This window comes from Xenopus laevis, chromosome 8S (genome assembly GCF_017654675.1).
Source record: "Xenopus laevis strain J_2021 chromosome 8S, Xenopus_laevis_v10.1, whole genome shotgun sequence".
In the NCBI taxonomy this organism is placed as follows: Eukaryota; Metazoa; Chordata; class Amphibia; order Anura; family Pipidae; genus Xenopus; species Xenopus laevis.
The window spans coordinates 65,869,727-65,877,457 of NC_054386.1; the positions used below are offsets into that span (position 1 = coordinate 65,869,727).

At 42.8% G+C, this 7,731-nt stretch overlaps 1 long non-coding RNA gene across 1 annotated transcript; it reads right to left on the reverse strand.

The window, feature by feature from the left end:
• Positions 1 to 3,822: 3,822 nt before the first annotated feature.
• LOC108700124 lies at positions 3,823 to 7,457 on the reverse strand. The gene is made up of 4 exons (XR_001932954.2): positions 6,690 to 7,457; positions 6,078 to 6,138; positions 5,529 to 5,777; positions 3,823 to 5,106 (listed from the first exon to the last, which is right to left on the reverse strand). It is a non-coding gene; the product is annotated as an uncharacterized LOC108700124 (long non-coding RNA).
• Positions 7,458 to 7,731: the final 274 nt, after the last annotated feature.

The window sequence follows — 7,731 nt, forward strand, 5'->3', positions numbered from 1 at the left end:
CTCATAGTACAAGTTGATCCAGGAACTAGTCCGATTGCCATTTTGGAGTCAGGAAGGAATTTTTTCCCCCTCAGAGGTAAATTGGAGATGCTTCAGCTGGGTTTTTTTTTGCCTTCCTCTAGATCAACTGCCAGTTAGGCAGATATTTAAAAAAAAAAAAAGGTTGAACTTGATGGGCGTGTCTTTTTTCGACCTAACTTACTATGTAACTATCAAGTGCAAGGTACAGGTATGGGACCTGTTATCCAGAATGGTCGGGACCTCGGGTATTCTGGATAAGTGATCTTTCCCTAATTTGGGTCTTTGTACCTTATGTCTGCTAGAAAATCACGTAAACATTAAATAAACTGAGTAGGCTGGTTTTGCTTTCAATAAGGATTAATTACATATTTTTTTGGATCGAGTGCAAGGTACAGGTATAGGAGCTGTTATCTAGAATGGTCGGGACCTGGGGTATTCCGGATAAGGGATCTTTCCCTAATTTGGGTCTTCGTACCTTAAGTCTACTAGAAAATCACGTAAACATTAAATAAACCCAGTATGCTGGTGTTGCTTCCAATAAGGATTAATTGTATCTTAGTATGGATCGACTGCAAGGTACAGGTATGGGACCTGTTATCCAGAATGGTCGAGACCTGATGTTTTCCGGATAACGTATCTTTTCTTAATTTGGATCTTCATACCTTAGGTCTAGAAGAAAATCATGTAGACATTAAATAAACTCAATAGACTGGCTTTGCTTCCAATAAGGATTAATTGTATCTTAGTTGAGATCAAGTACAAGCTACTGTTTTATTATTACAGAAAAAAAGGAACTCCCTTTTTAAAATGTGGATTCTTTGGATAAAATAGAGTCTATGGTAGATGGCCTCTCTGTTATTCGGAGTTTTCTGGATAATGGGTTTCCGGATAATGGATCCCATCCCTGTACTGTTTTATTATTACAGAGAAAAAGGAAATAGTTTTTGGGTGATTTGGATAACATGGAGTCTGTGGGAGATGGCCTTTCTGTAATTCATAGCTTTCTGGATAATGGGTTTCTGGATAATGGATCCCATTCCTGTACATCCTGATTTGAAGTGGCTATAAATTGCTGTTGCACAAGGTGACCTGGAACCCCATGAAAACTGCAGTAGAAATGTCTGATGTTCCCATAAGCTTATACTTTAATACGAATGAAGCAAAGACATCCCAGTACAGTGAAACGGAATGTAATTGCTACATATGCCTGGTCTCTGCAGTCTCTAGTTTGTGTAGGTTTAGGCCTGGTCTTTTGGGTTATACCTGGTGTCACGTAACGTGTGACGTATGACCAACTAGCACACACCGGGAAATACCACACCTTTAAGAGGGGTTTACACAGGGGTTTATTTCCGATATACAACAAACAGTAGATCAGGAACACGGCATTAGCATGTGAACTCCCCCAAGTTCCAAAACACTCCTGGTCCGAAATAAAGAGCCTCCCTTGGAGCAATCCGCTCCAAGATGCACACGCCCTCCAGGCCAATCCAAATCCAAAGTCAGGGAGTTCCTTTGGGCAATTTCAAAGGGGTAAGGAGCAAAGTGCCTTTGGGTGAATCCACAGAATAACCATACCTCAAGGGGATCCAGGTATAAACAGTCCTCTGGGAGGTAGGGAGATCCAAACTGTTGGAGGGAGTCTTCTTGCCTCAGCTAGGATAAACTCCAAGGAACCGCAGAGGAGGGTGACCTGCCGCAGCCAGGTTACACCCCAGACGAACAACAACCCCTCTCTCCCCTTCCCCCTGGTATTTATACCCTGCATCTGGTGACCCTGCCCTTTTCCCCACCCCCTAGGGTTGATTGGCTGGGAGGCCGGCCCTGCTTCTGGTTAACCCCACCCAAGCAGGTCTGATTGGCAGGGGCCCTGCAGCATCATGAGGGGAGGGGGAAATACCTTGGAGGGGTTTGTCCAGCTCTTCTGGAGGGCAATCCTGGGAGCTTCTTTGTTTCAAGCTTTTTGGCGGGAAAGTAGAACAAAGAACCACCATCTTGGATTGTATGTGTACTAGTCAGTAAACTATGGGTAAAATGGGGCCAGTAGAAGGGGGTTTTGGTCACACCTGGGTATTCATGAGTTTTCAAATTCCATTTGGGGGGGGCTTCTGCAGATATACTAGCAAGTTACAGATAATAGTAAAGATGTACGTGCTCTATTGAATTGTAAGTTACTATAATTATGTTACAGTTATGGGATCCGTTATCCGGAAACCCATTCTCCAGAAAGATTGGAATTACGGAAAAGCCATTTCCCATAGACTCCATTTTATACAAAATGCTCCACATTCTCCACTTGTACAGGGCCGCTGGTGCTTTCTAGGAAACGTGTCAATCATGTGCATGAAGGCTTATGTCTTGAGTTGGGAGAGGGTCAGAGACTACTTTCTAGTTTTCATGGAATAATTGCTCATGACTCTGAGTAAACCCTCTGTAACATCCCTTCATACTACAGCTCCCATGCCCTCAAACTCAGTTGGAATGGGAAGAATTTGACCACCAATTAGTTTCTAATGCAGGAAGTTGCCAAGCAGTTTGGCCTATAAGATGAGCCACTTTCCAATTTTTGCAGCTCTCTTAGGTAAGTAGATGAAGTAGCAGCAGTGTGAAGAATACGTCTGGTAGTGTCCTAGACCACAAGCTTCCAATTTAAGTCAATGGGAAATTGCAACAAATTCTTCAGCCTTTTTGATTAGCCTAAAGAATGAAATATATCCTATACACATACTAGCCTCTTTTAATGGAACATACATTGATGTGTACCCTCTTTATGGACCCAGCATTTTGCCGCTTGAGTGTTTTCAGTGCTGTGAACATACACCAAACCACTCCAAATTGCCACCCCCACCCAATTCATTTCTGTAGAAATTGTTTGTGCCTGTAAATACATTATTGCATTAGCTAGCACTCGCAAGCTGTTCCCATAAGAATGAATTGACAAACATTTTGCTCAACAAAACCTTTGGTGTTCTGTTACACTTATAGGAGAGAAAAGATATCATGTTATCTCACGTTCTCCACAAAGTGCACACATACATTCACTTTATCCTTTCCCTTCAGTTTTCTTAGTCTATAATTTGCCTTCATCTCCCTTGTGCAGCTAAGTTTTAACCATATCCTGTCCTGTGTAGTAACCCTTTCCACAATAACTTCTCCCCACTTATTGAAATACATTTTGCATATAAATGTAGCTGCAGCCTACAAGTGTTTACCAGCCCTGTCAAGTCTCTATAGTAAAGACACTGGGATGACAGAACTTATCTTTAAAGGAACAGTAACACCATCATTTTTAACACTCAATTCATCCTCAAATAGCTATAGTACTAGGTCAGGTTAACTATAATTTTTTTTTAAAAAAATCTTGAGCTTGAAACTGACTTCCAAAGTGCTCCATAGCAGAAAGGTGATGGCAGCTTGAATTCCTCTGCTATGCTGAGCTTAAAGGAATTGTTCAGTATAAAAATAAAAACTGGGTAAATAGGCTGTGCAAAAAAACATGTTTCTAATATAGTTAGTTAGCCAAAAATGTAATGTATAAAGACTGGAGTGACTGCATGCAGAACAGAAAACTAATTCCTGCTTTGAAGCTCACTTGGTTGACACTGATTGGGTTTCTTATAAATTAAGAACATGAGTAGATTTCACTTTCATTCTTCTTTAACTTTTTAATGTTTCTTATATGTTCCATTCTCACCCCACCCACCCCATCTATAGGTTACCCCTCCCAAATGTGACCAATACCCAGAAAAAAGACAAACACACACAAAGCAACTTGATGTTAAATCTGTGTAAGTCACAGTTTTATTGATAATAATTAGATAAACTGCGCTATTTGATCCAGAGGAAGGCAAAAAACCTCTGGCAAACTTGGGACAATCTGCTTACTAGAGGGAAAAATTCCTTCCTGACCCCTTAACCGCGATCGGATTAGCTCCCAGGATCAATGTGCCAAATTAAATCAAGGGAAGCAGGGTGAGGGAAATAGAAGGGAATATGGCAGCATACACATGAGTACCTTTAAGCTACAAGGTGAACACTACATTCCATTCTATTGGACCCCAGGCAGCCTGTGGCCCCGTTTCTGCAGTCTGAAGGATGGATTGGACAGGAATGCAGGGTCTACCGAGTGGCTTAAAGGTGCTCCTGTCTATGGAACCATATTTAGGGGGAAAGAAGGGACACTGTGGTTGGAATTGCGATGGAGGGAATGCAAATAGAAGGTAATATGGCAGCATACACACGAGCACCTTTAAGCTACAAGGTGAACACTGCATTCCTCTCCATTCCATTGGACCCCAGGCAGCCTGCAGAACCCAGCTTCAGCAGTCTTGAGGGATGGAATGGAAAGGAATGCAGGGTCTACTGAGTGGCTTAAGGGTGCTCTTGTCTATGAAACCATATTTTAGGTGTAAAGGGGGCAGCGCTGGTGAAATTACTGTGGAGGAAATTGAAACAGAGGGGAATATGGCTACATATACATGGGAGCGCTTTTAAGCTTCTAGGTGAACACTGAATTCCTCTCAATTCCATTGGACCCCAGGTAGCCTGCAGACCCGGCTTCTGCAGTCTGAGGGATTGAGTGAAAAGGAACACAGGGTCTACCGAGAGTCTTGAGGGTGCTCCTGTCTATGGAACCATATTTTAGGTGTAAGTGTGGTACCGCTGATGGAATTACGGTAGAAATAATTGGGGAAATAAGGGACACTGTGGTATTGCGGTGGAAGGAACTAAAATAGAAGGGAATATGGCTGCATATACATGAGCACCATTAAGCTACAAAGTGAACCCTGCATTCCTCGTCATTCCATTGGACCCCAGGCAGCCTGCAGACCCAGCTTCTGCAGTTTAAGGGATGGATTGAAAAGGAATGCAGGGTCTACCAAGTGGCGTAAGGGTGCTCATGTCTATGGAACCATATATAAGGTGTAAGGGGGAGCACCACTGGTGGGATCATGGTTTATTGGAGTGGAGGCACCGCTGGTGGAATTGAGAATGGCTCACTCAAGTCTGTGTCATGAAGATCACCTACACAGAGGTGCATCGGTACGTGGTACTGTGTAAACTGCGACGGGGCTGGTAGGCTCTCTGCAAAACCAAACAAAATAACGTTAAACTTGTACCCAAGGGTTTTATCTTAGCAAGTGATATCTCTGTAGAAATTCTATAACATTTTGGGGGATTTTCATCAGAAATATGGCAGTTGTGCAAATTAACATTACTAAATGCTAATGTACCATTTCCCTCTGTAATTATGGGACAAGTTGCAAATCGCAGGTTTCTCTGCATTTTCAAGCCATTTTATCCCAATCCCAATTCCTTGCAAAAAATGATGAAGATACACTTCCTATTAGTTTCTATGGCATCTCAATAGGTTTCAGCTGCGCAGGATTTATATGTTCTTTTTGTGGTTGTTTTACACAAAATCGCAGCATTGCAATGGCTTTCAATACATCAGCCCCATTACAAAATAGTAATAATTGAACAAATATATTCATTAGATACTGCACCTGGATATGTATCAATGAACTTCCTGAAAATTGCCCAGTTTATCTCCTCTAGTTGTTTGTAGAGGGATTTCAGTTGGGCTTTGGCCTTCATCTTGTCCTGCAGGACCTCAGCCATCAATCTGATTTTTCTCTGGCCATACAATAATCATAGCTTGCCAATTTGATTTCGCCTATGATTTCCTTCCTCATGCGCTCCAAATCCGTCATCTCACAGATCCCCTCCTCCTTCCTGTAGATCCATTGTGAGTCCTAGACAAATGTAAGAAAAAAGAAGACATTAAGGTTTCCAGCAGCTTGTGTTTAATCCCCAGTAAAAATTGAAAGTGACAATTTCTTCCCATAGGCCAATAAGCAAAACAATATGTATTTATTTCCACTAGGGGAGCTGTTATATTGATCTCTACAGAAAGAGCAAATAACATGGCAACTCTCACTAATAAGGTCTAACACTAAATATGGGAAATGTAACGCTAAGGGCAAACACTAAGCTAAACCCTGTTATATTTCTATATATCTATCTATTGGGTTAGTAGTCCCTTTAACCCTTACCTGGCGATAGCGTTTATGTAAAGGCGGTCCTTGCTTGAACACAAGCCCATCTCCGACACCCCTGCAATATAAAATAGAGATTTGGGAAGGTTAGAGTTAATGTGGAGAGGTGCCATATGTATAGGGACAGCACATAGGAACAAGCAGGTTTACTAATATGATTTATCTGCCATGATATTATGGCCCCTTTTTTTTGTGCTTCTACTGAACCTGTTGAACTGGAACTATTCAAATGCTCCGATTTGCTGCCCACCTGCCTTAAATTACATAATACATAATTTGCCCCACCCTGGAAGTTTTCCAAGGGAGTACCATGTTAGGGGTACCATGGAATAGAAAAGCATAGAGTCCAGTTGATACTAGTGGGATAAAGTACATTGCTGGGGTGGGGACTGTACATTGAATTTCAGGGACAATAGTGGGTTGGGAGCCACCAAGGGTGACTGCAGGGACAGACTAAAGATAAACCCACCAACTCACAAAGGTGAGACTAAAGAAGAACAGCTATAGCTACATCTATAATGAGCAGCATGGCAACTGCTACAGCCAAGGGATAAGCTAACCTTACTGTTGCAAGTGCATATTATAGAGGGGGAAATACAGGACCAGTACCTTTGTCCTGAGGATCCCAAATGAGAAGATCTGGCTGGGGGTCACTCAAGGTCTTCTTTCTTCTTTGTCTTCTCTTCTCTTTGCTTCTCTCTCTCTTCTTCTTTAGCTGTCTCTCTTACAATCGCTCTCTCTCTCAAATCGGTCTCTCGCAAATCACTCGGAATATTTCACTTTTTTGGGAGAAATAATAAGAGATTGTGAGCAGGAGCATAATGGGAGCTGTGGACCCTGACACTTCTAGAGCCCCAGATGCCCTAAATGGCAGTCAGCTCTGTATCCTTCTACACTATGATTAAAAACTACAGATCCCATAATGCACTCACTATAACGCTGTAATTGGAAGTGAGGGAGCCTGACTGCTGTTGCGTGTGCTATTTAGCTAACAAAAATGTTGGGCAATCAGGATGTAGACTTTTATCACTGGCATATGGAAAGGTCCTTCATCATCTCCCATGATGCACTATAAGGGTTGACCATAAGAGGTAGGTAGCATTTGTATTGCTTATAATGTCATGATCAGGGTGGGCTTGTAACAGCACTACAGATCCCATCATGCTCTATGAATCCTTGGTATATTAACACAGGGGTCAACTCCATATTCCTATTGGTTTCCCTTTCCCCCTGCATGTACCTAGTGTTCCTGCTTCCCATAACCAGCTGTGTTCTGATCAGTGCCCCTGCACCCTTAATGCCAGGAATCCTAAGGGGAGACATTTATTCTTATGATTTGTGCTACTTGTCTTTCTACTTAAAGGAGAAGGAAATTCCCTGGGCGCAACAACCCTCCTCCCTCCCCTGTGTTGCCCCCCCTCCCTCCTCCCCCCTGGCCTACCTGTCCAGTCGGGCAAATGCCCCTAACTTGTTACTCACCCCTCTGCGCAGGTCCTGTCCATGGAGCTCACAGGCGCCATCTTCTCCCCAGCGGTTTTCTTCCTGATTTGATCTGCGTTTTTGGCATATGCACAGTAGGAGCATTTACCAGTACGGATCTACTGCACATGCGCCAAAAGTCACAAAGTTTTCCGCATTCGGCGCATGCGCA